General features: G+C 42.9%; 1 protein-coding gene across 5 annotated transcripts in view; it reads left to right on the top strand.

The window, feature by feature from the left end:
* The first annotated feature begins 344 nt into the window (after positions 1-344).
* STAT3 (signal transducer and activator of transcription 3) overlaps positions 345-25778 on the top strand; it is a 69447-nt gene continuing 44013 nt past the window's right edge. For 3 of the 5 annotated variants that reach the window (XM_042914540.1, XM_042914541.1, XM_042914538.1), the window contains exon 1: positions 346-589. The gene's annotated coding sequence lies outside the window, so the exon portion shown is untranslated. Of the gene's footprint in view, positions 590-9710; positions 9868-25778 lie in introns of all 5 variants that reach the window. The other 2 variants (XM_042914539.1, XM_042914542.1) reach the window with 2 other exon arrangements.

Here is a 25778-nt window from a genome sequence, read left to right as displayed (position 1 = left end):
TTAAAGTGTCCTGACGTCACGCACTGCCAGGAACTCAGCTGAGTTTTCAGCAGGACATTCCGGTCATTTTCCCTCCCTCCCCCCGGGTTTCTGTGCCCAAGGCCGCTGCTCCCTCTCCGCTGTAGCGGAGGGAGGAGCACTAAGCGCTCGGAACAGCCAGCACTGGGGCGTTCCCAGTCTACTCTTGGCTCCGCCCTTCCCCCCAGAGGCTCTCCTCATTGGTTAGCGGGTGGGGCTTCGGGTGTACTGTACTTGCACCAGTGCCTCTGGGTGGCCGGGAAAACTGGCCGTCTCATGAATTATGCAGAAGCGGCGTGTCTGTGCCAGGCTGGGGCTAGGCGGGGATTGGTTGGAGAGGCTGTAATTCAGCGGTTTCCGGAGCTGCGGCGGCGTAGACGGGGAGGGGGAGTTTGGGGTTCCGACGTCGCCGCGGAGCGAGCAAGCCCGAACCGGATCCTTGACGAGCACCCCTACTCGGCGCTGTCTCTCCACGTCTGCTAGGAGAGGCCCGGCGGCCTGAGTGAGCCTCGCGACCCACATTCCGGCGCAAGCGCAGCCCCGGCCTATCGGGCCTGAGCCCGAGAAACAGGTGAAGGGGGTGAAGGGTGGGGCCGCCCCCCCGACGGCCCCCAGGTCTGGGGATCCCGGAGGGCGCCAGAGGGGCCGGGAGCCTCTGCAGTGTTTGGGGGAGTTGTGGATGCGAACTTCAGTGGGGCGGGGGGGAAATACGTGGAGATTCGAGGGTCGCTCAGAAGGGACAACTCCCGGGATGACAGGAGCGGGCCTCTGAAAGGACAGGGGGCGCTGGGAGGAAGTTTCGTTCTTTGGAGAAAGGGCTGACGCCGAGGAAGAGAGAATGGGCTCGAGGGGAGAACAGTGGGGCGAGGGCACTCTAGGGTGGGGGTGGCAGAAGTGAGGGACAGCCCCCCGACTTCCTGCTCCCTGGGGCTCTGGGGACGTTCCGGCCACAGGAGCAACTGTCACGCCTGCAGAGATCACGGGCGGGGGCGGGGGGGCTGTTGGAAAGAGCTTTCTCCCCGCTCCCCAGCGCGCCCGGTGGCTCCCAGCTGAGCCAATTCCTCGGCCTTGCCCTGTTCCCTCTCCTCTGGGAACCAGCTGTACCCCTCTAGAGGTACAAATAGGTGTCTTCCCCCCACGGCCCCGCTGGCTGTGGGTAAGATTATTGCATAAGAATCAAGTTTCCTGTAGGGAAATTGACAGTCTTGTACTCTTTTTAAATTCCCTCCCGTTTTTTTTTCTAGGTTAAACCCTGCTTCCCTCCTCCCCTTCTAAAAACAAAGTCCCTATCAAGCCAGTTCTAGAAAGAAATAAACCTCTTTCCTTCTTGACATTGTTCTTTTATAAACACCTGGTAAACTTGGCCAGAAGATAAATAATTGAGCCCTTGCGTTTACTGGATTGTGGTGTTGCTTAATTGCATAGGACAGAATGAACCAATCGAGAGTGGGAGTTTTCTGTCTTAGAGCCAAGATCTTGGGTAAACGCAGAGGGAAACAAAGACAGGCTGGACTTGGCAAAGCCATGTGTGCAAACTTTACCTGCGATTGGGAGGTGTGGTTGGGCTTAAGTTAGCAAAATTCAAACCATCATCCAAGTTGCTTTTTCCATGTTTAGCGTACATCTCTCTGTGTTATATCAAGTGGGTGTATGGTATTGACACACTTTTTTTTAAATTAAAAATGTGCATAATGTATACCTGCTGGTTTTTATCATGTGTGCATCTGCAGGCTATGTCCTGGGTATGGGTTGTAACTTTTTGGCTTGGCTGTGCTGGTAAACCATTGGTTTGAATAAATCAGAACTATAAATCATCTCAGTCTTTTATATGTGGATTTAGACTGTGTTATGACTTGATTCAGCCAAGTTTCTGTTTTATTTTATATTAAATATGTCTGTGTTCCCTGAGTCAACACATTTATTTCCTTGTTACATGTGCCAGACTGGAATACTAGCAGAATTTTTGCTCAGACATTTGCATAGTGGGATGGGAGAAAGAAGTCTGGAATACAAAAAAAAAAAAAAAATGTGGTAGATATTGGAGGGTTGATCTTAAAGTCACTATATTTGTTAGCATATCCGGCACAGGGAACCACCAGCAAATTCATGAATCTTCTATTTCTGCATATAGTACTTTTGGGGAGAGTACTTAGAACTATCCACAGCTATGACTTGCCATACAAGGGGTAGGTTGTTCACATGACATTAATCTCATTTTATAGATAAGGAAACTGAGGCTAAAGGAACAAGGTGGGTGCCCAAGGCAGCAGAGTGCCATAGTGGTAGAACTTGTCCTTAAGTATATTTTGTATTATTTTGATTATCTATGTTAAGTATTAGGTCTTTTTTGTTTTATTGCACCCCTATGTTTATTGCAGCACTATTTATAATAGCCAAGATACGGGAAGCAGCCCGTGTCCAGTGACAGGTGAACTGACAAGATGTGTTACAGTTGTACACAATGGAATATCAGTCAACCATAAAAGAGAAAGTATTAGGTCTTAATTTATAGTGATTGTAGTCCCTGCTGGGAAAAGTGTCACTGAAATGCTAACATATATCTGGACAGGGAAATACCACTAATAGGCTATAAGACTCCAAGGGAGATAGCCAACAAACAGGTGGAAAAAGAAGTACAAGTAGGTTTTGTTTAGGTTATTTTTCCGTCTGCTGCATCTGAGTCTGACTTGGGAAGTAACTTTTTAGTTAGCATAATTATCATCAGAATTTAGCTATTTGCTAATGGAAAGAGATACTTATTTAGGCAAGTTTGTAGGTAAAGGATAGTGGTGACCTAAAATGCCATTTGATCCAGAGTGCCTTGTGGCTTGATCAGTGATCATTTGTGTCTCCAGAAAGTTGCTTTCTCCCCCTCCCTGCCTCTGCCTGTCTTGACTTTCAGATATGAGATGGGGCAGAGGTAGTGCATTCCAGATGCTGAGTCTATAGCACCTTTTTACCTTATAGTTTCCTCAGAGGTGGTGTACAGATTCACCAGATATTTACTTTTTGCAATGCAAAGTTGCTATGAAGAATCAGAGGCTTTGTTCACAGAACTTGCAGTCCGCTGAGGGGATGTGATAATGCTTTATCCAGACAGTGCAGCATGTCCTCAAAGAGCTGGTGAGACATTAAGCCTGTACTGTCCAACAAGGTAGCTATTATATATTTAAAAAAATGTGTGTATATATATGTGTGTGTGTGTGTATACATATATATATATGGCACAGCTAGAGAATATTTCCATTATCTTGGAAAGTTCTATTAGACAGTGCTGCACTAAGCACTACAGGTCTTCAGAGGAAGGAAAGATTATGAGGCCTGGAGTGGTCTGGGAAGTCTTCTTGCCAAAGGAGAGATTTGATCTGGGTCCCAAATAATGGTTGGAATTTGATAGGGATAAAGAATTTCGGGTGAGGAGGTATGGTGATACAACACCAACAAAATCCTGATAGATGAGTGAGGTAAGTAGGGGAGGAGTGTCTACTCACCAGAGGCCTTGAATGCCAGACCATGGAAGTTGTTTTTGTCCTTTTAAAGATTTTTGAGGCCAGCTATTGGTGTTTAATTGTGGAGTGCCTACTACGTGTCAAGCACGTGCCTGGCATTGGTTAATTTGTACAAAGTGTATCAGCGCACACGGCTTCTGCCCCGGGGGAGCTGTCGTTGGGCCTGACCTTATAAATTGGGCCAGCTCCCAAAGAGAGGTGTTCTGACTTACCAGATTCATGTTCTTCAGTGCAGAAGTGTCTTTTAGGGTTTTTAATTGGCTGCAAATGACCATTCACATTTTATGTCTTCCATAAGGCATAAAACATTCCATATAATGTCCATAAGACATTCCATATTTACTATACAATTTTACTGTAACTTTTAAGTCATTCATAAAAACCGCCAGAAGAACACTTAGGGACATCCCCAGATCTTGAAGAAGTCCTGGTGTCCTGGAGCAGCCTTGGTGAAGTCCAGCAGGATGACATCGCTGGGTTGTTTCAGTCTTTGTTGGTTAGGATGAAAAGAACGAATCTCATGGTTACACGTCTGTCAGTACGAACCTTGGCTTGCTAGGGCACACTTTAGGATGGTCAGATGGGACTTTAGTGGTCCGCTGTTTGAAAAGTCTCTAGTTTTTAAAAGGAATAGCATATGGAAGAATGAATTTCTGTTCTGCTCAGTTCTCATTTATCATGTTAGGATTACTGCAGATCTTAGGTGAGATTGGCAAACGATTCTGTTTTATTTTAATTAATTTATTATCGGCAAGTATTTTATATTGAGAGCCAATTATTGTGCCAGGCGGCATCCAAGGGTAATGAAATACAGTTTCACAGAACTGGAGGTGTTGTGTGGACCAGGGTGTGTGCTGCTTCAGTGTGGACTCAGGGCAGGGGAGACGGCAGGGTAGTGGTTCAAGGCTCGTGCTCTGGAGCCAAACAGGTCTGGGATCAGATCCCGGACCTGCTACATCCTAGTCAGAACCTGAGTCTCAGTGGTCTTAGGTGTAAAAGTAGAGAACAGTGCCTATCTCCCGGGCCTGTTGAAGATTCGATGAGATAATGTAGGTAAAATGCTTAGCGTAATGCTTGGCACGTTGTAAGAACTCCATAAATCTTTTTTTTTTCCCTCTTTTTTTAAAGTAATCTCTATGCCCAGCATGGTGCTTGAACTCACCACCCTGAGATCAAGAGTTTCCTGCTCTACCAACTGAGCCAGCCAGGTGCCCCAGGAACTCCATAAATCTAAGTCCTTATTAAATGTCCCGGAAGAGAGATTAATTCTCTTCAGGGATGAGAAAAAGGCTCTATCACAGAGGGGCTCTGTCAGGTTGGAATACCTATGAATAGGGTTTTGTAGGATGAATAGGAATTCTCCTGACAAAGTTGAGTAATGAACAGTTGTATTCAAGGCCAGGGAACGAGAATGGGCAGAAGCTTAAAACAGCATAGGGTGTCCAGGGAGCTACGAGTGGAAGTTATTAATGTAGGAGGACAGAACAGAGGGGAAAGGAAGCTGTTACCCCTTTTCTTCTGTTCATTATTGGGTTCATGTTTCATTAAACTAAATTGTTTTGTCCTGCTTACAAAAGAACAGTATGCTATTATAAGCAATTTAAATTTGTAGAAAAATAAACTATGTGTATTTTATATATATCCTGTTAATAGTTTGGTCTGTATTTCTCCCGGTTTTTTCTTTTTCTACTTACCAGTATATCTTGGACATACTTATTGCAAATTTCTTTTTAATCACCTAATGAAAGAACAATAAGGAAGGCAATCTGCCCCCCCCCCACTCCCAGTACAATAAGTAAAAACGCATCATGTGGCTTTTCTGTCTGCTACACCCATCCATAAGAATAAGTGTCTTTTCTAATCACTGAACTTTTACCTGACCTTTGATTTTTCAACTACATTGGGCAAGGAACTTCTATTTTGAGCAGTCCTAAGGTAACTGTTCTTATAAGCGTAGAAATGCTTGGGCTGTGTGTTTAAGGGTTTCGTGGTCCAAAGTTGCTATAGGAGGTGATAGAATGGGCTACGAGGTCAGACTCCTTGGGCTTCAATCCCAAATCCAGCACCTCTTAGACTATGGGTCAGTTGCTTTAACTTCTGTGGGCTTCAGTTTCTCTAGCCATAAAATACAGATACCAGGTTCCATTGTAGAGCAGTTGTGAGGATTAAGTAAGATAATGTATAGAAAGTACTTTGCACAGTGCCTGGCAGATAGCTAAAATGTGAGTGCTAATAATTAATATTATTAAAAACTGCAGTATCTACCTACAAAGTCGGGCAAGTTATGATTCATGGTAGCCATTAATAACCCAAAGGAAAGAAGGAGTAATTAGGAGATTCTAAGCTAATAGGAAAGAAACTAAATGAATAGGGACCAGGGGGATTTACATTGTGGTGGAGGAGATGGAGTCTGTCACGTAAAAGGAATAGGCAAACTGTAAATTTCTGTTTACACGAATGCCCCTGTGATAGGTCTCTTTGAGTCTTCCAAAGCCTATGATTGTGGTCCATTTATTTTAAGTAATACTCAACACATTAAAAATGTATTACCACTTAGGAATTTTAACAGTCCCTTGGAGTTCTTCCTAACACCAAAAGTACAGATAATGTTGAAGGTTTGAGGGGTAGAGGAGTCGGACAAGGAAGGTGGGGCAGCCCACGGTTTGGGGGTGTGGCGGCATCCCAAGTGGAATGAATGATCTGTCTGAGGCTGGGAGGTGATTTGTCCCTTCGCGTGCATGTGTGTGCGTGTGTGTGTGTGTGTGTGCGCAAACGTAGTGTATGTGTGTGAGTGCGTGTGTTTTCACGGGAGGAGTAGAGCTTTGTTTTCTTGTAACTTTCCTTTGCAAACGCATCTGTATTCAGAATAGCCTTGCGGTTAAGAAGAACCACTCAGCTTCTCCTTGAAACTGGTTTTCTCACACTAGCTCTCCAGTTTGGGATCCGAGAAGTCAGGAAAGAAAGGCCGCCCCGTTGCTTCTGGCCCGAATGTGGGGCAGGAGGAAGCCAGCAGAGCTTGAAAGAGAAAGTAAACTTTCTGGTAAATAAATGGCTTCCCTATTGTGGAGGAGGAGCACAAATTATTAGGGGGATATTTGGGTAGTTTTTGTAGAAGCCGTTTCTGAAAACTGATTTAGATTAGCGAAGGTGAGCTCAATTTAGGAAAACCCTGCCCGGTCTGGTGTTAACCACCTGTTTTCCCGCTTTGTCGATTGATTTTATTAGTTTTTGGTATCCTGACCTCCTGACCACTCATTCTGGTTATGAGAAATGGAGGATTTGAGTCTGAACTTGAGCACCTGCTTAGGTGAAATCTTCCTAAAATGCATGTTTTTTTCACATCTTTTCTAATGTTAATTTTGTTTTTGCTGTTTAGCAAACACTTTTTCTGACCAAACGGAAAGCATTACACTTTCCTTTGTTCTCCCTTTTTCTCCCCACCAGTGTAATCCTCAAACCCCAAAGCCCAGATGTTAGCCGAGTAATTACCTCTCCGGTAAACCAAACAAAGTGCAATATTGCATCAGGTTAGCATTAAAATAGTCGGCCTTTGAATTTTTTTTCTACTTGTGGTTTAGACACGATAAATATTTAATCTGATTTTGTCTGACAAATCAGTTTTGTATTTGGGCCCCGTTTTATCAATATGTTTAGGGAAAGTGAATTTATTGGAACTTTAACCCAAATAAAGCATAGTTAGGGTGGTAACTGTCTTATGGATAGGGGCAGGTGGAATAATTGAAGCATTCTGAAGCCATATCAATATTTATTCTTAATTCTGTGTGTTATTGTCCTTTTGTGTTTAAGTGCATAAATAAGGGTGGACTGTAAGTGGTTAGAAGCACGTGGGACACTTTAGGGTCCTAATAACTGTGTTGGAGAATACTGGGTTCATGGAGCCATCTAAAATCCCTGCTTCCCGGTGTACCACTGTGGTGCCACATGTCGATAGTGGGGGAGGATGTGCCTGTTGGGGGACAGGAGGTTTATGGGAACTCTGTATTTTCTGCTCAGTTTTGCTTTGAATAAAATTGCTCAAAAAAGTAAAGCTTATTAATTAATTTTTATTTATTTATTTATTTTTTAATTTTTTAATGCTTCTTTATTATGAGGGAGAGAGAGACAGTGTTGCAAGCAGGGGAGGGGCAGAGAGAGAGGGAGATACAGAATCGGAAGAAGGCTCCAGGCTCCGAGCTGTCAGCACAGAGCCCGATGCGGGGCTCAAACTCAACAACCGCAAGATCATGACCTGAGCTGAAGTCGAACCCTTAACCGACTGAGCCACCCCAGGTGCCCCAGAGCTTATTAATTAAAAAAAAATCCTGTTTCTGCAGAAATATCCCAAGGATCAGAAGTGCCCTCTATACAGCTGTGTGATGCCGTAGACTCCTGCCTCAGTTTACCCTAAGATTTACAATGAGTACCATTCTTATATACCCAGTGAGAATATCTTCCAAGCAAGGGAGAATGAGGCTGCAGGTGGGGCAGAGAGAAGACCCACACACCATCCAATCTGTGGATTTAACCACTTCCCCTTTCCCTAGGAAAGATGAATGCTAGTCTTAACCACAGATTTGCAGCAAGAATATATCAGTCTTGTTTTTCGGTGCCCAGACTGCAGGTTTCTTTATGGTAAAAACAATATTTTAGGGAAAAAAAAGTTTAATCAGTACGAAAAGGTTTGTAGTTAGTGGAGTTTTCTTTTCACCTTATCCTCTGAAATCTCTTTCCCAGGGACAGCTAGTTACCCACGTCGAATTTTTCCACAGTAGCACATTATACACATAACTCTGTTTCTTACTTTTTGTCACTTTATCAAACACTCCATATGAATGTGTTTATGTCTGCCTCATGTTTTTAAGACCTGCATAGTAGTATTCAGGCTGTGGATGTCATAATTTATTTAGTTTTTTTTTTTTTATTTTTAAGGACAGTCTGCCCCTCAACATGGGACTCAAACTTAGGACACCAAGATCAAAAGTCACATGCTTTACAGGCTGAGCCAGCCAGGTGCCTCCCCCTCCTTTTTAAAATATTTTTTTATTTTAATAATTTGTTTAATCTAATGATAGTCATAGATTGCAAAATATAAAGACAGAAAACCATATTGTGGGGGCACCTGGGTGGCTCAGTTGGTTAAGCATCTGACTTCGGCTCTGGTCATGATCTCATGGTTCCTGAGTTCGACCCCCATATTGGGCTGTCTGCTCTCAGCACAGAGCCCATTTCAGATCCTGTCTCCCTCTCTCTCTGCCCCTCATCTGTTTACACACACACTCTCTCTCTCGCTCAAAAATAAATAAACATATAAAAAAAGAAAAAACAATATTGTAAATATCCTCATATTTGTCTTCAGGCACATATGAATAAATCTGTACATCTGTACTTTAAATGTTTTAATCATCGTACGCATTCTGTTTAGAAATGTAGCTTTTCTGTTAACAGAATGCACATTCTTCTTCTGAAGCATTAATTCTATCTAGGGAGAAGCCTAGCTGTGTCACTAAATGAAACTCCAGTCTGTCACTTGGGCAGATAGGAATATTGCAACTCCCCCACCCTCACGTGGTGCCTGCTGCCCACTCAATTTTTTTGAAAGCGTGTTGTTCATATACCTGTGATGCCAGAGCCCAGCTTCCATTAATTTCTACCACGCCAGGCCTAAAACACAACACTCTTTTGTGTCCTTGGGGAAATGGGGACAGGAGCCGTTTTTTTATTTTTTGTATTGTTCCCTTGCAGGAGCTGCTCATTGATGTTTTTGTTTGAGTTGTCTATAGGGGCACTTCTCAGAGTGTGGTCCACAGATCTCCCGGGGGGCGCCCGGCGGGCGATGGTGGGGGGGGTGTCTTTGAGTTCAATTTCAAAGCCATTTACATAATGTTATTTGTGCCTTTTATTTAGTTGGCATTTACACTAGTTATTGTACTTAGTGTGCTCTCAGAAAGAAAAACTGACTTCACTTAAGAATGTCCATGATACAACAGTAAACAATATTAATTTCATTATCTTTCAACTGTGGAGAATGTGCCTTTTTGATACTCTCTGATGAAATGGGAGGCATATATAAAGAACACTTCTGCTGGGTAAGGAAGTATGATGGTTGTCTTAAGGAAGAGCTCTTGTGGAAACATTTCAATTACAGTCTCCAACTAGCTGCTTTTTTCATTTTTTCTTTGAAAGAATGACAGACCAACTGGGATATTGTTAGACATTTTCTCAAAAAAGAAAGAAAAGAAGCTGTCTCTTCAAGGAAAACAACCGATAATGTTTGTTGCCAATGACAAAGTTTAAGCTTTTGAGTGAAAATCAGAATTTGAGAAAATTTGCAAGAAAAATTGTGAGTTTGACGGCTTTCCCATATTAATGAATGTAATTTTTTTATGGTAAAACAAATGTGGCTTTTTAATAGTTTTATTATAATGAAATGTGTTGACATCTGGAAAGTCTATGTGTCTCTGAAATAGTGTTTTCCAAATGATTAATGCAGTACATTACTAAATCATGCTTGGGAAAACATTCTATTCAAAATGCAGGATAGACCAATGGATCTCAATGCAGCTGAGTATGAAAAGTTCATTGAAATCCAACAGAATGCAATCCACATTGCATCGAATCTTTAAGAAACTACCGTTTGCTGGGGCACATGGGTGGGCTCAGTTGGTTAAGCATCCAACTTTGGCTCAGATCATGATCTTGCTTCATGAGTTCAAGCCCTGCGTCAGGCTCTGCTGACAGCTCAGAGCCTGGAGCCTGCTTCAGATTCTGTCTCCCTCTCTCTCTGCCCCTCCCCTGCTTATGCTCTGTCTCTCCCTCTCCCCAAAATAAATAAACATTAAAAAGAAGGAAAGAAAGAAAGGTTTCTTGTTGGGGCACCTGAGTGGCTCGGCTGGTTGAGCGTCTAACTTTGGCTCAAGTTTGTATGATCTCACAGTTCATGGGTTCAAGCCCCAAGTTGGGCTTTGCATTGATAGGGCGGAGCCTGCTACTGGTTATCTGCCTTCCTCTCTCTCTGCCCCTCCCCTGCTAGCCTGTGCTCCTCGTTCTCTCTCTCTCTCTCTCTCTCTCTCTCAAAAATAAGTATACGTTAAAAAAAAAAAAAAAGAAAAGAAACTACACTTATTGAATTTGGGTGTGGTGTTAAGGAATATCCAAAATTATCTGAAAAGGCTATTAAGATACTCTCCTCCCTCTTCCAACTAGCGTGACGTCACATTTTCTTCATGTGCTTCAAAGCAACATACTGCAGGGGCGCCTGGGTGGCGCAGTCGGTTAAGCGTCCGACTTCAGCCAGGTCACGATCTCGCGGTCTGTGAGTTCGAGCCCCGCGTCAGGCTCTGGGCTGATGGCTCAGAGCCTGGAGCCTGTTTCAGATTCTGTGTCTCCCTCTCTCTCTGCCCCTCCCCCGTTCATACTCTGTCTCTCTCTGTCCCAAAAATAAATAAAAAACGTTGAAAAAAAAAAAAAAAAAAGCAACATACTGCAGCCGATCGCATGCAATAGCAGATATGAGAATCCATCTGTCTTCTATTAAGCCAGGCATTAGAGAAATTTCCAAAACTTTTACAGTGTCACTCTTTCCACTAATTTTTGTTGTTGTTGTGTTGGAAAATAAAGTTATTTTTCATAGAAATGTTACTTATGTTAACATAGGTTTATTATTTTTAAAATGAGTTAATAAATATTTTTTAAATTTCTGTTTTAATTTCAAATACATAAATACAGATAGGTGCAACCTTTGGGGTCCTTATTTTTAAGGATATAAAGGGGTCCTGAGAGCAAAAAGTTTGAAAACTGCTGGTCTAAAGATTTTAGCACAAGAACCCCCACCGTACTTGTTGTAAAAAAGAAAAAGAAGACTCTATGATTTTGCCCCAGGGAGTCTGATTTACTAGATCTAAGGTCATTTTAACAGGCAGTCAGATATTCTGATGCAGGTGGTCCTTAGTTTGAGAAAGGCCGATAAGCTGTAAAGTCTTCTTTCAGATTGGTGAAGTCATGTTTACAGGGTTTAGAAATCGTTGTTGTTTTAGAGAGAAAGATAAACGATAGAACTGTAGTTTACTAAGAAAAAAAAAAGATTTCTTTCTTTCTCTCTTTTTATTTGTTTCTCTTCTTAAAGATTTTAAGTAATCTGTACACCCCATCCCCAAATCAAGAGTCCCATACTCTTGGTGCCTGGCTGGCTCAGTGGGAGGAGCATACCACCCTGGTTGTGAGTTTGAGCCCCATGCTGGGTATAGAGATTACATACATATATACATAAACAAACAAACAAACAACAAACTTAAAAAAAGAGTCAACACGCTTCACCAGTTGAGCTATCCAGGTGCCCCTGGAGATTTCTTTTAATTCTGTTTACTCCTCTTGGTATTTATGGACCTTAATATTAATCAGTGGTGGATTATGGTTACCGAAAGAATCATGACCTTTACCAGATTAATGTTTAGTCTTGTTTTACTGATGGACTATATATATTAAGACAGTTTCTGGCTGCTTTAATTATTTTCAGACATGTCTTTATAATAAATTTCAGACGTATCTGTTTCAGATGTGTCTTTATAATGAAGTTAACTTTGATTTATTGCATGTAATGTAAATAAAATTCTCATGTTCCTTTCTTGTAATTGTTTGTATAACCAATTAGAGGAGGAATTTTCGTGTCAGAGATCACATAGTAGAGATAAGACTTAGATAATTTGATTCCACTAGCCTGGGAATTTGAAGACTCCCAAGTTTGTGTTCTGCTTGTATAATTATCTTTGTGGTCACTTAACATTTCTGTCCTTATCTGTAAAATGGGAACAAAGTCTACTTGACAGGATTGTTACATTATCTTAGCCACCTCCGGGTTCTCTTTGGCTGAACGATTGACTGGAAAATCCAACCTGAATTCATGCTTCAGGTCAGGTTCTGCATGGGTGTGATGATCTATCCATCCATCCATCCATCCATCCATCCATCCCTGTGTGGTTTTTAGAATTTAGATCATAAACTGCCCCCGATGCAGTGATGTTTCTAAATTCTTCATTTTTTCTTTCTCTTTTTAAACCATGTCCACTACCTCACATTGTTGAATTATAATTTCATGAGTAATTGAGCCTTTTCATAACCTCTTATGTGGATGCGATAAGATCATCTTTTCTGAGTGCTTACATCATGCAAAACTATGATGTACATGAGGTGACTTATTTTTCCAAGTACATTATTCATTTTTGAGAAGACTGAATAGAAAATTTTTATTTATGGGGAGATAGCTCATATTCTATCTTGAATATAATTTAAACTTTGTGGGCCAGATTTTCTTAAAAAAATTTTTTTTGATGTTTATTTTTGAAAGAGAGAGAGAAAGAGAGCGCACAAGCAGGGGAGGGGCAGAGAGAGAGGGAGCAAAGGATCCGAAGAGGGCTCTGTGCTGACAGCAGACAGCCCGATGTGGAGCTCGAACTCAACGAACTGAGAGATCATGGCCCGAGTCGAAGTCAGACGCTTAACTGAGCCACCTAGGCACCCCCATGGGTCAGATTTATCTTTAAAAATATTTTTCATAAAGCTCAACTCATACATTTTATTTTATTTTGTTTTTTATTTTTTCTTTAAAATTATTATTTTTTTTTAATTCTTAGCGTTTATTTATTTTTGAGGGAGAGACAGAGTGTGAGTGAGGGAAGAGCAGAAAGAGAGGGAGACACAGAATCTGAAGCAGGTTCCAGGTTCTGAGCTGTCAGCACAGAGCCTGACATGGGGCTTGAACTCACAAACCATGAGATCATGACCTGAGCCAAAGTCGGACGCTTAACCAACTGAGCCACCCAGGTGTCCCATAAGATTTTTTATTTTTAAGTGTAAGTAATTTCTACAGCCAACGTGGGGCTCAAACTTATAACCCTGAGACCAAGAGTTGCATGCTTCACTGACTGAGCTAACCAGGCGCCCCATCAACTCATACATTTTTGTTTGTTTGTTTTATTTATTTTGAGAGAGAGAGTACAAGCGTGTACTCAGGGGAGGGCCAGAGAGAGTGGGAGAGAGAGAATCCCAAGCAATCTCTGCGTTAATTTAGTGCAGAGCCCAGTGTGGGGCTTGATCTCATGAACCATGAGATTATGACCTGAGCCAAAACCGAAAGAGGGACGCTTAACTGACTGACCCACCCAGGCTTCCCAACTCAGACATTTTAAAAATTAATAGACTATATATATATATACTATATACTATATATATATATATATGCGTATATTATATATATATATGCATATATTTTTTAGAGCCATTTTAGGTTTATAGAAAAATAGAGCAGAAAGTACAGAGTTCCCATATACCCTCTCCTCTCTCCCCCCCAGAGATTCTTCAGTTATGAACATCCTGCATTAGTGTGCTGTACATTTGTTACTATTGATGAGCCAGTATATATATGTTTTTAAATACAATTTTTTAAAGTTCATTTATTTTTAAGAGAGAGAGAGAGAGAGACAGAGAGAGACAGAGCATGAGTGGGGGAGGGGCAGAGAGAGAGGGAGACACAGAATCTGAAGCAGTCCCCAGGCTCTGAGCTGTCAGCACAGAGCCTGACGTGGGGCTTGAACTCATGAACCGTGAGATTGTGACCCTGGCCGAAGTCAGACACTTAACTGACTGAGCCACCCAGGTGCCCCAATCTCTATACCATATATGGGGCTTGAACTCACAACCCCAAGATCAAGAGTCCCAAGCTCCACTGACTGAGCCAGCCAGGTGCCCCTTGAGCCAATATTGATACATTATTAACCGAAGCCTACAGTTAACATTAGACTTCACTTTGTTACACATTCTGTGGATTTTGACAAATGGATGAAGACTTGTATCCTCCATTACAGTGTCACATAAAGTAATCTCACTGCCCAAAAAATCCCGTGCTCTCAAACTGTCTCATCCCTCTCCCAAACCATTGGCAGCCAGATCGTTTTTACTGTCTCCATAGTTTTGTCTTTTCCAGAATACCATATAGATGGAATTAGACAGTGTGTACCAATTTCAGAGTGCCTTCCTTCGCTTAGCAACACTCCCTATCTTTTTGTGGCTTGATAGTCTCGTTTCTTTGTATTGCTGATTAATACTCCATTGTCTCTGTGTACCACAGTTTGTTTATCCACTCACCTATTGAAGGACATCTTGATTGATTCCAAGTTTGGGCAATTATGAATAAAGCTGCTATAAATATTCATGTGCAGGTTTTTGTGTAGATACACATTTTCAGCTAATTTGGTTAAATACCAAGGATCACGATTGCTAGATCATATGTTAAGAGTATGTTTAGTTTTATAAGAAACCGCTAAACTATCTTCCTAAGTGTCTGTACCATTTTGCATTCTTGCCAACAATGAATGAGCATTTGCTGTTCTCAGTATTTTGGATTCCGACCATTTTTTTTTTTTAAGTTTTTTCAGTTTTTTATTTATTTTTGAGAGAGAGAGAAAGAGAGCTAGTGAGCGCAGGCACGAGCACAAGCAAGGGAGGGGCAGAGAGAAGGAGAGACAATCCCAAGCAGGCTCCACACCATCAGCCCAGAGCCCGATGCGGGGCTCGAACTCACAAACTGTGAGATCATGACCTGAGCTGAGATCAAGAGTTGGATGCTTAACTTACTGCACCACCCAGGTGCCCCAGATTTTGACCATTCTAATAAGGGTATAGTGGTATCATTGTTTTAATTTGCAGTTCCCTATGGGTGTATGATGAAGAGCATCTTTTCATATGCATATTTGCCATGGGTATTTCTTTGGTGAGATGCCTGTTCAGATCTTTTGCCCATTTTTAAGTTGGGTTGTTTTTTTGAGAGAGTTTTAAGAGTTCTATGTATATTTTGGATGTATTTAATTTTTCTTCCTTAAAACGTTTTTAACTGGCATAAATATCTCTTCTGGAATTCAAGCTCATACAGAAACAAATTCGGGGATGCTTATGGTTAGTGTACTGAGGACAATGAAATGAAGTACTTGCCTCCCTCCTCCCCCTAAATTTAATTTTCAGAACCTCCTGGGTCTAGGGCTGGCCAGAGGGCCATAGTCCAGAGTACAGATTTAAATACTGATCTTTATGGTTAGAGTAATCTCTCTGCTGTTACGTGTAATACGTTGGATAGTGTTGATTCCTTCTTAAGACCTGAACATTTCTGACCCTAGGTAGATTGGAATAGTGGAGAAATTCTGGAGATTTCTAAATCTCTTGAGGGAAAATAATCACTATCTCTAGGGGTCATTCTTCTTGAGCCCTTTTAAATTACTTATTGGGATGCCTGTGTGGCTCAGTTGGTTGAGCGTCTGACTTCGGTTCAGGTTATGATCTCATGGTTTGTGAGTTCAAGCCCCACGTCAGGCTCTGTGCTGACAGTTCACAGCCTGGAGCCTGCTTTGGATCCCGTGTCTCTCTCTCTCTCTGCCCCTCCCCTGCTCATGCTCTGTCTCTCTCTCTCTCAAACATAAATAAAAACATTTAAAAAATTAAAAAAATTACTTTGTGTGTGTCAGATTAAGTGACAAAAGTGAAAAAATAGTCTTCCAGTGGGACTTTTCTTTTAGGAAGAAAAGTAACAAGAGTGGGTTCAGTACCTTTGTGATCCTGATGAATTTGTCTTGGGGTTCAGAAACATTAACCTAATTGATGGAAAGACTAGGTATGGTGGACTGGAGTATTACCAGAGACTTCTGCAGTACCACATTGGATGGGTTCTGTCACCATTTTGCTCACCCTTTTAGTGATATTGGACACAAGTGAACACCTTTTTTCTTTAGTTTTTTTAAAATGTTTATTCTTGAGAGACAGAGACATGGCACGAATGGGGGAGGGGCAGAGAGAGAGGCAGACACAGAATCCGCAGCAGGCTCCAGGCTCTGAGCTGTCAGCACAGAGCCCGACGCGGGGCTGGAACTCACGAGCTGTGAGATCATGATCTGAGCCGAAGTCGGACACCGACTGGGTGGCCGACTGAGCCACCCAGGCGCCCCAAATAACCTTTTTTCTTTAAACACTGTGGGGGTGCCTGGGTGGCTGAGTTGGTTGAGCAGCTGCCCATATTTCTCAAATGTCTAAATGTATCTCTCTCTCTCTCCCTCTCTCTCTCTCCCCCTCTCTCTCCCTCTCCCTCCCTCTGCCCCTCTCCCCTGCTCTCTCTCTCTCTCTCTCACGAAACGAAATGAAATGAAATGGCTTCTGTGACAGCCTATTCCTCTGGTTTTTCTTTGTCTCACTGGGCTTTCCCAGCTTCCTTTCCTGGTTCATCCTCTACCTGAACACTCATGTTTGAAGGACCTCAGGCCTCCGTCTGGGGCTTTCTTTTCCTTCCTTCTTCTATATTCTGTCCCCAGGTTATCTCATCCATTATTTTGGCTTTAAACATCATCTCCATTCTGATGATTACCAGGGGTGTACTCCCAACCTGGGCCTCTCCAGACTCCCGATCCCTGTGTCCTGCTGCCTACCTGACATTTCCCCTCAGACAGCTTGGTGTTGTCTCCCGTGCATCTTGCCTAAAACACAACTCTTTTTTTTTTTTTTTCAATGTTTTTTATTTTATTTTTTTTTTAATTTTTGGGACAGAGAGAGACAGAGCATGAACGGGGGAGGGGCAGAGAGAGAGGGAGACATAGAATCGGAAACAGGCTCCAGGCTCCGAGCCATCAGCCCAGAGCCTGATGCGGGGCTCGAACTCACAGACCGCGAGATCGTGACCTGGCTGAAGTCGGACGCTTAACCGACTGCGCCACCCAGGCGCCCCTAAAACACAACTCTTAAAGTTTCTTGTCACAAGCTTGTGCTGTTCTCCCCACTCAGTTTTCCCCAGTCGAAGTAAATGGCATCATCATGTACCCCATTGTGCAAACCCCAAATCTGGGAATCTCTTTCATTTCCCTGTTTCCTCATACCCCTGCTTCTCTTCAAGTCATCTGCAAATCCTGTCAGTGTTACCTCTGAAGTTTTCTTAAATTCCTGTTCTTCTCTCATCCTGACTTCTGTTCCAGCTCTGTGGTAGACTGGGTACCCTGAAAACCCTGTTGTGCAAAACACCAAGAAATGCTGGATAAACTGAGCGTTCAAAAAAAACTGGGGAAACCTACAGAGGCAAAAAGCAAATGGAACCTTACCAAAAAAAGGGAGAAGACAGCTGCTTAACATGGGGTTGGGAGTGTGGCATTTATCTATGTCTTTACCAAGGATTTTTAGTTTAAAGGCCACTCTGGGCAGGAGACCAGGCCTTTGGTCTTGGTGAGGAGTTGGAGCAGCCAAGTCTCCTAAGGGATGCCTGGGTGGCTCAGTTGGTTAAGCCGCACTTCGGCTCAGGTCATGATCTCACGGTTCATGGTTCGGGAGTTCGAGCACTGCATGGAGCTCTGTGCTGACAACTCAGAGTCTGGAGCCTGCTTCGGATTCTGTCTCCCTCTCCACCTGCCCCTCCCCCGCGTGCACTCTGTCTCTCAAAAATAAATAAACATTAAAAAAAAAAAAAAAGAATTCCTATGCATACGCCTGCCATTTTAACATTTGAATTTACACTGTCTTTTTGGTCCTGGAAACTCCAAGCTAAGGTTTTAACATCAAGAGGTCTGTTTTCCTTTAGAAGCCAGGACAAATAGTTACTTCCTCCAAGATGCCTTCCCTGACTATCTAGAGCATGCCAGCCTGACCCCAGTCACTCACTATCCTGTCATCTTATTGCTCTTATCACAAGTGGTAATTACTTCCTTATTTACTTGTCTGTCTTCCTCCATCTCAAGGAGGGCAGAGACCTGTTTCGTTCGTCACTCCATACCTGGCTCTTGGTTCCTGACTGGTGTGTTTTTCTTTTCTGAATGAACAGATGGATGAATGAGTGAAGTAAGGAGGTTGCTTCCGAGGGACAATGAAAGGATGGTACCTAAATTTTATTTTATCTTGGCATTAAGCATTTCACTTGAAAACAGAATTATGATTCTTACCCAAAAATGCATATCAATAATTTAGAAATTGAAGACGTTGACTTACATCGCAAACAACAGTCCTCTGTCCCACTCCTCCTTACTTCTAAGCAGAGTGCTTCCCAGATTGCCACTTTCCAAGTATTGGGCTTTTTCTGCTCATATTTACTTTCGTGCTTTTCAGTAATGTGCTTACACTGCCGTTTTTGACCTATCAAAATTTTAGATACTGTTTAACTTCCTGTCGTCATTGGTGAGGATGTATTTCTTTCACCACCACTGTTCCTTCCCATCCCTTATAGTAGAGTGGTCATAAGTTTTAATCCACTTGGGCTAAACTGCCAACGATGTGTATTATTTTGACTAAATATTGCTCACTGGTAAGCCAAGCAGCGTATTATGATTGCGTTTCCTTTCATATACAAATATTTGTTTTTTTTCCTGGAGTTAATATTTTTATTTTTAAAACTTGCTTAGTTTTCTTTATATCTACTGCCAACTTCCCCAAAACGCTCTGGCAGGTTTCTCAAATGCCTGGCAGTTTACTTCGAATGCTTAAACACACTGGCCATCTAGTCTTTATTTTCTTGGCAATCACCCCCACCCCCATCCCTGTCCTGCTACAGTCAGGGTCTCCTATGTTGGATTCCCTTTTTCCCAGATCCCCTGTCTTCTTCATTTGCTGAAGCACACATTCCAGTAACATGCTATCAAGAAAAGGTGTGTGGAAAGTCAGTTTTTTGAGTACCTGAGTTATCTGAAATAGCTTTTATTTTTCTTCACACTTGAATGATTATTCAGGCGTCACATCATTTGCTCATCATTCTGAAGGCCTTGTTGGCTCAGTTGGCTTTGAATCTTTCAGTGTTTGTGCCGAAAGTCGATGCTGTTCTGATTTCTGATCTTCTCCAAGAGACCCGGTTCTTTTCTCTGGAAGCTTGTATAACTTATTTATTTCCTGTGTTGAAATCTCACTGGATGTGCCTTAGTGTGGGTCAGTTTTCATTCATTGGACTGGGTAGTAGATGGGCCCCTTTCCATCTGGAAAGGGAAATTCTTATTCTTTCTTTTGATAATTCCTGCCTTACCATTTTTCCCTTCTCTTTTTCTGGGAATCCTCTTGGTCAGATATTGGATCATCAGAGTTTTGTTTTGTCTCCCCTCTGCTTCTGTATTCCATCTTTTTTGTTTTAGAGTATCTTCTAGGATGTTTCCTTGGCTCTATCTTTCAAGCCATCTACTTAATTTTCAGTTTGGCTGTCAATGTCAAATGTCAAATGTCCCATGTTGGACTTAGAGCTTACTTGAAACAAAAAGTGTAGTACTTTTTAGTTCTCAGTTCAAGTTGAATGGTCTTATGTGCTTGTCGAGCTTCACTGTGGAGTGATTGGGGAAAGCCCTGGCTACCGGGATTCTGGGACCTGATGTATGTAGCTTCTCACCTAATCTCTGTTGTTTTAGTTCAGTGAACGTCTCGCCCTCATCTGTGTCTGGTGTCCCCAGGTCTGTACTTGGCTTTCTCCAGACAGTAAGTACTCTGTCTCTTGCTGGGTTCAGAGAGAGGTAATTATTTGGGGGAGTTTCAATAATACAGATTTTTCAACGAGTTCTCTTATTTTCAGCTAAACGTTTCATCCCTGCCATCAACCATACCTACCCTCTCCAACTTTGAACTTTTGGGGGGTCATACAGTGTACCTCTGGTTAGAAATCCCTTCTGCAGGCACTTACTATTTAGTTTTCTCAGCTGTTGTAGGTCAGTGATCATGTCTCCACTTTCTGGATTCCAGAACTTTATTGATAGCTTTTGTCCACTGTTACGTCATTTCCCATTCTTTGTCCTTGTGGGTTTATACCCACTGCCCCTGCTTTACTACCACTTTCGTGAGGTTTTGGATCATGGTGAACCAAGAGACCTATGTCATGTTCTCTGGAGCACTTGTGTGTTTGCACATGCTAATTCCCAGTGCTGAGACTGGTTACCCCTTCCTCTCTAGCGTTACCATTTCTCCTGGAGAGACTCTATACCTTGTAAAGTATCTGCCTTCTCATGTCCATTTACATGTAATTTCCATTTACATGTAATTATCTTGTTACATGTCTGCTCTTCTTTCAAAACCATATCTTCTTTGACGGTACGGACCAGATTGTACAGCTCCCACGAGCACTATCTGCCTTGTTTTAGAGTTGTGTGGCCCCCGACGTTGTACATTCCTCTTGCTCTGCTGCGGACTATGAATTCTCCAGTTTTCTGTCCCTCGTGGCTTGGCAGAGGCACTCAAGTGTTTAGTGAACCAGTGACACCTTTACATGTGTCCTCTTACATGTCACAGATGGGCCAGAAAACCTGTGAGATGGTATAATATATACCAGGGTGACCATAGTTAATAATACTGTATTGTATTATTAAGAGAATAGATCTTAAACGTTCTCATCTCAAGAAAAAAACATTAGCTGAGCTTCTGGTGGTCATTTCACAATATCAAACCATTAGTTGGTGCACCTAAAAGTAACATGATGTGATGTGTCAACTATATCTCAGTAACACTGAGCAACAAGGAAAGAAAACCTCTGAGAAATGATGCATTTTGTTTCTGTGCATTTTTCTCTGGTGAGGTCACATTTATGTGGTCAACTTTTTTTTTTTTTTTTTTAAGGCCAAAAACAAAATACCTCTTCAAGAGAATAACAACTATGACCCTCATTTTCTGCCTGGGTAGATGATTTTCTCTTTGCAGTCAGTCGTCTTTTCCTCTCTAACCACATTTTTTCCAGTTATAAAGCTTAAGGCTCGATCCACTCCTTGCCTCTTAAGTCATAGTGTGGTGGAAAGAACCGGAAACTAAGTCAAGAGGCTGCCCGCCGGATTTTGTTCCCGACGCTCACGTCAATGGTCTGTTTCCATGTCTGTAAAGTGAGCAGGTTGGATTTTATATATTTTAAGAGCTCTTGAACAACAATAGCAGAAATGTTTTTTTGTTACTGAGCTGGAGCCCAAGTGTCTTGAGGGCAAAGCATTGAAGAGCAGACAATTGATTTACTGTGTAAAGCAGTTTACTATGACTCTAGGTTGGGTCTTAGACCTTTTACTTTGGGAATATCTCAAAATAAACTTACTCATCCAAGTGGTTTTCTGTTTTCTGAGATGCCTTATTTCAGTGTCTGTAAGTCAATATTAAGTTAGGCTGTAATTTCCTAGATTCCCAGATAACTACCAACAGGCACGTGCCATGAAATATACCCTCTTTAAAAAAAATTTTTTTTAACGTTTTATTTATTTTTGAGACAGAGAGAGACAGAGCATGAACGGGGGAGGGGCAGAGAGAGAGGGAGACACAGAATCGGAAGCAGGCTCCAGGCTCTGAGCCATCAGCCCAGAGCCCGACGCGGGGCTCGAACTCACGGACCGCGAGATCGTGACCTGAGCCAAAGTCGGACGCCCAACCGACTGAGCCACCCAGGCGCCCCGAAATATACCCTCTTTTAGATGATATCAGGGTGCTAAAGTCTCATTATTGCATTCAAGGAGAAATGACTATATCAGTTTAACTTTATTATATTTTATTTTTTTAAGGTTTTTTTCAAATTTTATTTTATTTTTGTTTCCTTAAGTAATCTCTAAGACCAACACAGGGCTTGAACTCACAATCCCGAGATCAAAGAGTCCCATGTTCCACCAACCGAGCCAGCCAGGTGTCCCTAGCTTTGTATTTCAAAAATTTTTCTTCTGAGGCTTATGTTTTAATATAAGCTCTTCTCTTGGGAAATTTTGTCATTTGTTTGTCTCTTCTGGTAAATCTGCATGAATCATTGCACCTATTAGCTCATGCTGAAGGAAGACCAGTGTATGTTCTTCCATGAAGTTCATTAGCTTTTTAAGGCATTTCAGTCTTCTCTGTGCTAGAAGAATGTTGCAGATTAAAAAAAAACACACACACACACACACTTATATAATTTTCATTCATTTAGTCAACAAATGTTTGAACATCCTGTAGGTACTGGGGAAGTAGCAGTGAGCAAAAGAGAGTCTTTGCTCTTGTGCAGCTTACATCCCCTAGCAGGCGGTGGCGGAAGGAGATAAAAAACAAATCCGTGGTATGTTGGCGGCTGTCGAGTACCGTGAAGAAAAACTCAGCCGGCGTAGATGTGCTCTCTTCCATGGAGTGGTGTGAAGGGATATTTTGTGCAGAGGTGTGAGTGATGTCAGAGAGCGAGCCACACAGTAGTCCAGGGAAAGAGCTTTCCAGGCAGGCATGGTATGTTCCAGAAGGAGAAAGGGGACCAGTGTGGGCAAAGGGGAGAGCAGTGGGAAAGGAGGTCAGAGAGGCCTTCAGGAGCAAAATGGGTTGTCTGGTGGGCTGAGGTAGGGGTTTGGATTTTTTTCTGAGTGGGCTTTGAACAGAAGAATGGAATGATAGGACTTCTCTCTTGAAAGGATCTGTAATGTGGAGATTAGACTGCGGAGGGACAAGGGTGAGCACACCAAGACCAGTTAGGAATGTAGCACATGGTGGCAGCGAGGTAGGAGGTGGGCTAGGTGAGAAGCGACACTGGCTCAGATTAAGATTGTAGCAGCAGAGGAGATGGTGAGAGATGCTCACATTTCTAGATACATTCTGAAAGTAGAGCCAACAGGATTTGTTAATGGATTGGATGTTGGAAGGAAGAGGAAGAGGAGAGAGGTTGGAATCAAGGCTTCTTTTCTTTTTCTTTTTTTTTTTTAAATGTTTATTATTTATTTTGAGAGAGAAAGAGAGAGCACAGGACAGGCAGTGAGAGAGAGAGAGAGAGAGAGAGAGAGAGAGAGAGAGAGAATCCGAAGCAGGCTCCACACTAGTGGTGTAGAGCCCGATGCAGGGCTCGAACTCGCAAACTGTGAGATCATGACCTGAGCTGAAACCAAGAGTCAGATGCTTAACCGACTGAGCCACCCAGGCGCCCCCAGGCTTATTTTCAAGGTTTGTGGCCTGAGCCCATGCAAAAATGGAGTTGTCATTTGCGAAAATGGGGAAGTTGGCCGGGAGAGGTCTTTAATGAGGAGGTTGGTTTGGGGTGCTCTTTAGATATCCAAGTGGAGATGCTGAATAGGCAGTCAGGTATAAGACTGGAGCTCGTGAGAGAGGATAGGGCTGGGGATGTAAACTTGGGGATTGTCAATTTGTAGATGGAGACTGAGTGCACAGAGAGAGAAGGGGTTTACTATTAAACTAGTTTTAACAGTGAAGCCTTTTCCTTTAACACTGCAAATTCTTTGCCTTGTAAATATGGAGAAAAAACTGAGGGCTACTGGAGGGGTTGGGGGAGGAGGGATGGGCTAAATGGGTAAGGGGCACTAAGGAGTCTACTGCTGAAATCATTGTTGCACTATATGCTAATTTGGATATAAATTATATATTTTAAAAAATTAGAATAAAAAAACCTGCAAACTCTTTCTCATGGAAGATAGACTCCGTAAACATGGATTCTATCACTGTGTTAGTAAAGATGTTGCTGTAGTTATCAAATGCAATAACCCCCTTCAGATTCAGTGGCACAAAGCCCCGACCGTTTTGTTACGTCCACGGATGCCGTGGGCAGAAATTCAGATAGGCACAGCAGGGGTGGCTGTCTTTGCTGCACAGTGTCTGGGCCCACAGCTGCCTTGAACGTCCAGGGCAGCCATCGTCCGGAGGCTGCTTCACCCACAGATCTGATGCCCAGGCTGGGATGAATCAAAGGCTCATCTCAGCTGGGACTGCAGACCAAATGCCTTCACGTGGCCTCTCCTGCCTTGGGCTTCTCACAGGGTGTTGGCTGGGTTCTGGGGAACGAGCCTTCTAAGAGAATCGGACGGAAGGCTTGGAAGTTGCATATCGACACTTCTGTTGTACTCTGTTGGTTGGAGCAGTCGTGGCCTTGGCCAGATTCAAGGGGAGGGGACAAAGACCCCTTGTCTCAATTGGAGGAGTATTAAAGAAGTTAGGGCCGTGTTTTATAACCACCACAAATGCCCTTTGAATTTGAGGTTCTGCCCTAAACCACAGTAACTTTGAAGGAAGGAGTTCCAACGCAGGATCCATGGATGTGTGTTGTCAGCCCCAGTTGTGCATTGCTGCGTACTTAGTGACCAGGATTACCTTAATATCTCTTTAGGGGAAGTGGCCTGAATAAACTTGGGAAAAGGTTCTTGCTTCTCTCCAGTAAGTAGTGAGCTATATTATGGGTCTGTGATACCGAGATTCAGAAATTTAAGCTCCCTTTCTCTGGTTTATTTCAATTTCCTGTCTTTGAAGAATATTAATAACTTACATAGCATTCCAGATCAGTGGATGCTTTTCTGACTTTGTAACTGGGGCTTTATCCAAAGATACAATACCCACAGGCTTCTAGCAGCCTCTTGCTCTTCTTCTCCCTTCAGTTGCCCTCAAGCCTGGAAAGTTTGACATGACACTTTGCTTGCCCAATCCAGTTGTTTCTCAAGGACTATGTTCTTTCTGTTTTAAAGAGTTGGCAAAGGGCTCCTGGCTGGCTCAGTCGGTAGAGCATCCAACTCTTGATCTCGGGGTTTTGAGTTCAAGCCCCACATTGGGCGTGGAGCCTACTTTATTTTTTTAAATTTTTTTTTTTTTTCAACGTTTTTTATTTATTTTTGGGACAGAGAGAGACAGAGCATGAACAGGGGAGGGGCAGAGAGAGGGAGACACAGAATCAGAAACAGGCTCCAGGCTCCGAGCCATCAGCCCAGAGCCTGACGCGGGGCTCGAACTCACGGACCGCGAGATCGTGACCTGGCTGAAGTCGGACGCTTAACCGACTGCGCCACCCAGGCGCCCCCGTGGAGCCTACTTTAAATAAAATATATAATAGGGGCACCTGGGCGGCTCAGTTGGTTAAGCGTCCGGCTTCAGCTCAGGTCATGATCTCATGGTTCGTGGGTTCGAGCCCAGCATCGGGCTCTGTGCTGACAGCTCAGAGCCTGGACTCTACTTCAGATTCTGTGTCTCCCTCTCCCTCTTCCCTTCCCCACTCATGCTCGCTCTCTCTCTCTCTCTCTCTCTCTCAAAAATAAAACATTCAAAAACTTTTTTTAAAAAAATAAAAATGAAAATTGGGGTGCCTGACTGGCTCAGTCAGTAAAGCACGCGACTTTTGATCTTGAGGTTGGTTGGCCTGGCCCTCAGAATAACTCTTCCTAGATGCAGTGTCCTCGCCTGGGAGAATCTGGCTGATTCAACAGAGGGATAATATCCCCGCGGTTTATTCGTTCGGTGCGTGTTTTTGGAGTACCTGTCACGAGCCGGGCACTGTGCTGGATGCTGGGGGGTGAGGGGGAGAACACGCTA

The sequence above is a fragment of the Panthera leo genome, chromosome E1 (assembly GCF_018350215.1).
Source record: "Panthera leo isolate Ple1 chromosome E1, P.leo_Ple1_pat1.1, whole genome shotgun sequence".
Lineage (NCBI taxonomy): Eukaryota > Metazoa > Chordata > Mammalia > Carnivora > Felidae > Panthera > Panthera leo.
The sequence above is the reverse complement of the archived record's forward strand: the minus strand, read 5'-3'. Positions and strand labels throughout refer to the sequence as shown.